The sequence below is a fragment of the Penaeus vannamei genome, chromosome 20 (genome assembly GCF_042767895.1).
Source record: "Penaeus vannamei isolate JL-2024 chromosome 20, ASM4276789v1, whole genome shotgun sequence".
Classification (NCBI taxonomy): Eukaryota; Metazoa; Arthropoda; class Malacostraca; order Decapoda; family Penaeidae; genus Penaeus; species Penaeus vannamei.
The window spans coordinates 39076844-39081843 of NC_091568.1; the positions used below are offsets into that span (position 1 = coordinate 39076844).

The 5000-nt window shown below is 40.2% G+C and overlaps 1 long non-coding RNA gene across 2 annotated transcripts in view; it reads left to right on the forward strand.

Moving 5' to 3' along the window:
* Positions 1-5000, forward strand: part of LOC138865289 (uncharacterized) — a 257019-nt gene that overhangs the window by 52726 nt on the left and 199293 nt on the right. The window contains exon 3 of one of the 2 annotated variants that reach the window (XR_011399362.1): positions 3761-3782. The exons of the other annotated variant lie outside the window; for it this stretch is intronic. This is a non-coding gene — a long non-coding RNA (uncharacterized lncRNA). Of the gene's footprint in view, positions 1-3760; positions 3783-5000 lie in introns of those variants that run through there. 2 annotated transcript variants of the gene reach the window in all.

Here is a 5000-nt window from a genome sequence, read left to right on the forward strand (position 1 = left end):
CAACTGAAAACGCGTGTCCCGCAGCGGCCGTGACCTGACCGGGGACAGGCACTCACCACTTGGCACTCATGGCACCTCTGTGTGGTTTCGCAGGAGGGAGTGGGGAGAGAGAACGTGGAGAAAAATGTGCGATCAAAGAGACGGAGGTGAGAAAAAGAGGGGAAGAGGGGGAGAAGGAGAGAAAAATAGAGAGGGAAAGAGGGAGAGAAGCGGGATGTGAGTGAGAGGAGGGGGATATATATGTGTGTGTGCGTGTGTGTGTGTGCATGTATATATGTATATATGATATACGCACACACACACACACACACACACACACACACACACACACACACACACACACACACACACACACACACACACACACACACACACACACACACACACACACACACACACACACACATAGAGAGAGAGAGAGAGACAGAGACAGAGACAGAGACAGAGACAGAGAACCAGACAGACAAAAAAAAAGAAAAAAAAAATTCCTGGAAATCACTCGCCCCCAACTCCCAACCCCAAGACCCCAACCCCCAACCCCAATCCCCCAAGAAGCCTTCCCTCGCCCACCCAGCGTCTCCTCGGATACCAGAGCGAGTCCCGGGCACGCCCTCGGTCCCGCTGCCCGGCCGTGGCTCGCTGATTCGCCGCTCTCCCCTTTGGCACCGCGGCTTTGATGCCATGCCCGGGTCGGATGCCTCTCCGCCTGACTGATGCCACGACGGCGAGGCTTTGCGCTTGACTCCGATTCGATTATTTTCGGTTCTGGCTTGGCTCTGCTGCGGGTTTGTTTGTTTGTTTGTTTGTTTGTTTGTGGTGTTGATCCCTGTTTTGATTTTTTTTCCTTTTTTTTTTCGTTTATATGCCTCTCTCGTTCTTCTTCTTTTTCTCTTTCTCGGTCTGTTTTTTGCTTTCTTCTTTTTTCTCTCTGGTTTCTCTAATCTTTCTCTCTCTCTCTCTCTCTCTCTCTCTCTCTCTCTCTCTCTCTCTCTCTCTCTCTCTCTCTCTCTCTCTCTCTCTCTCTCTCTCTCTCTCTCTCTCTCATTCTCTCATTCTCTCTCAGTTTCTCTTTCCGTAGAAGAGAAACTAAGAAAAGGAAAGGGAAATACAAAAAACAAAACAAAACAAAAAGAACACAAAGACAGAAAGACAAACCGATAGACAGAACACAACGATGGATAGATGAGGGATGAGAGACAGACACACAAAGCCGCAGATAACGAAGAGGGGAGAGGGAGAGAAAGGAAAAGAAAGAGTCGTTTCCGCGCATAGATCATTATGTGGACAATGCCGCATTTTCCTGCTTAATGCACTGTCGCTGATCTCTGCCCCCCCCTCCTCTTAGTCCCCCTTCCCCCCTACCCCCTTTTCCTTATACTCTTCCGCTTCTCTTTCTCCTTATCTTTTGGCTTCTGTCCCATCGTTCGTGCGCCTTATCCTCATTTTTGTTTTGTATCCTCTCCCCTTATATTGTTTTCCTCTCCTCCTTTCTTTTATTTCCTCTTGCCATTGCTTTTACTTCCTTTTCATCTTTTCCTCTTCCCCTTTCTTTTTACTTCGTTTCCTCATTTTTACCTCCTCTTCCCATTTCTTTTACCTTCCTTTCCCCTTTTTACCTCCTCTTCCCATTTCTTTTACTTTCCCCTTTTTTTACCTTCTTTTTCATTTTCTTTTACCTTGTCTCCCCATTTCTTTAACCTCCCCCGCCCAGCTTCTCTATTTACCCCCATTCCCTTTTCATCCGAAACCCCATCGCTCATGCCTCTTATTCCCTTCATTTATCCTCCCTTCCCCACTTCCTTTCGCTCCCCCCCCATTTATCATGCTCTCTTTATCCCCTTCCCTTCATCCATACCCTGCTACCCTCATTTCTTATACTCTCTTACCCTCTCTTCCCTCCCCTATTCCTTTTTTCTCTCCCTCTCCCCTATTCTTCACACCTGTCTCTCTCTGTGTCTCTCTCTCTCTCTCTCTCTCTCTCTCTCTCTCTCTCTCTCTCTCTCTCTCTCTCTCTCTCTCTCTCTCTCTCTCTCTCTCTCTCTCTCCCTCTCTCTCTCTTTCTCTCTTTCTCTCTCTCTCTCTCTCTCTCTCTCTCTCTCTCTCTCTCTCTCTCTCTCTCTCTCTCTCTCTTTCTTTTCTCTCTCTCTCTCTCTCTCTCTCTCTCTCTCTCTCTCTCTCTCTCTCTCTTTACCGTTATCATTATTAATGCTAGTTGGATATTCTTGTTCTGGTTGATATCCTCCTTATGGTCATTTTTGGGGTCATGTTTCTTTAATGCAAATTGTTCGCTCGTAAGAGAGAGAAATATGACACACACACACACACACACACACACACACACACACACACACACACACACACACACACACACACACACACACACACACACACACACACACACACACACATACACACACACACACACACACACACACACCACAAACAACCCCCCTCCCCCACGCACACACACACACAGCACGGGCGAACACAGACACGAAAGACGAAATCGCCAACACACAGCGCTGACGAAAGAGGGTCAGAAATGCATCCTTTTGGCGTCATCCTGCGAGAGTGCGTTGCGTTAGAAGGATTACGGCGCCCCTTCCGCGTTCTCCGGGGAGTTGGGGGGGGGAGAGCGGGGGGAGGAGCAGGGGCGCTGGGGGGGTTCGTTGAGGGGTGGAGGAGGAGGAGGGGCCGTGTTGGAGTTGGAGTTGTTGTTGTGATTGTCATTTTATTGTCGTTGTTATTTTTATTTTTTAATAAATAATTATTTGATTAAATGATTATTTGAGTTGGAGTTGTTGTTGTTATTGTGATTGTCATTTTATTGTTGTTTTTATTTTTATTGTCATTGTTATTTTTATTGTTATTGTTATTTTTATTGTCATTGTTATTGTTATTTTCTTTTTTATTGTCACTGCCATTGTAATTGTCATCGTCATTTTCATTATCACTGTCATCGCCATGGCACCGTTGTCGTCATCGTCACTGTCATTGTCATCTTTATCGTCATTATCATTGTCTTTTTTGCTGTCACTGCTATTATTATCATTACCATTGTTATTATTGTCATTGCCATTGTCATCGTCCTCACCAGAAGAAAGAAATAAGGGAAAAGGAGAACGAAGAGAGAGACGAAGCAAGGACGAAGGGAGGAGAGTTGAAGTCATGGAGGAAATGAGAGAAAGGAAATAATCAGAAACATTAGAATACAACATGAAGAATATGATAATAATTGAAGTAAATATGATATAGAGAAGATTAAGGAAAAAGAATAAAAAAAACATGGGATTAACGAAAAAATGGAAAATATTCAAGACAAAAAAATGCCAAATGAGTATTTATGATTATTATTATTATTACTGTTATTATGGTAATAATGAAGACGGCACCATTAATGAAAGTTAAATACGTAAATGAAAATGAAAAAAGTATTAATATTAATGAGAGAAATATAAGTAACGAAAAAAAGGAAAGGCATAAGAGGGAATAAAGATGCACAAAATAACCAAGGGAAGAAAACAAAGAAAATAAGAAAGAAAGAAGCAATAAAACAAAAGAAAGAAAGAAAACAAAAGTGAAAAAACAAGAATGTCTTTATTTTCTGGATATTCTGGTCATTTCTACATCAAAGGTTCATCATAAAATAACAAACTGACCCCCTCCCCCTTTTTGAAAAAAATCGAGTTTAAAAAAAAAATCTTCTTTAATATTGCTTAATTGTGTTTTTATTTTCTTCTGCTGTTTTGATACACTCCAGGACCGTCCACGTTGGGTAAGTTTATTGACTTTTAGAAGACTATGTGAACAACCTGAAAGTTAAAACCTGCTGCTTGGGCATTGTTGGAACATTTCAGACTATTTGAAATCGTAAGCTCTTTAAAATCTCTTTTAGACTCGTTAAAATCGTAAAAATAAAGATTGAGATGATTGGTCTACTTAATAGCTGACAAAAGGATTGGAATGGATGATGCTCACTAAACAATATTATAGATAAGAAGGAATAGAGATAAAGATGAGAATAAGGCATACTGCAGGCCCGATTTCCGTCATGTCCCAGGCAGCACTATTCGGGAGTGTCCATGTCAGTGAGTAATTTGTTTGTTTGCACATCTAACAATTGCACTTTTTATTTATTTTTTTATTTATTTTTATAGCACAGCTGTTCAGACTTCACGGTCGTCCCAATATCTTTTGTATATTGCAAAGATTTTCCTGTTTGGTGAATGTTTCTTTTTGAACAGTGATAAGATGTATATTTCACATTTTTTTTTTATTAGTATGTTACCAAGACACACTTGATGAAAGACATACATTTTCTTATTCATTTTCTTCGCATCTGAACATTTTCTGATAGTTCCACATTGTCTGATTTTTTCTGGTAGTTCCACATAGAACTGGTAGCATCGTTAGAGAAAATGTTTTATTTAGCATATTTGATAACAATAAAAAAGATTGAGACATATATATATATATATATATATATATATATATATATATATATATATATATATATATATATATATATATATATAACTATGCTTACATACAAACATACCTGTACATACAGTATAGACCTGTACATAATACTGTGTATGTGTATAGGTGTTGTGTATGTATATGTTTTTTTTTCTCTCTTTCTTTATTTTTACATCTATAGTTCCACATAAAAGTGGTGACACCATGCAAAATCTACATCAATGTGAACAATGTGAACAAAAAGCATGTTTGTGACCACATAAGTGTTCTCTAGGATGTATAGAGAGTTTTCTTTACTTCTTGTACCATCGCACTTCAGCTGAAAGTACACTGTGTATCAATGTGTCACTTCAGCTGAAAGTACACTGTCTGTTACTGTGTCAGTTCATCACCTTTATCTTCTATGTGTTTTGTGTCATTTTGTGTCAGAAGGTCATTTGGAAGTGTGTGTGATACGTGGAGACTCGTGTTGCTGGTAAAAGGTACTGATTTTAATTATATTAGTTTTTTTGTAATTATAT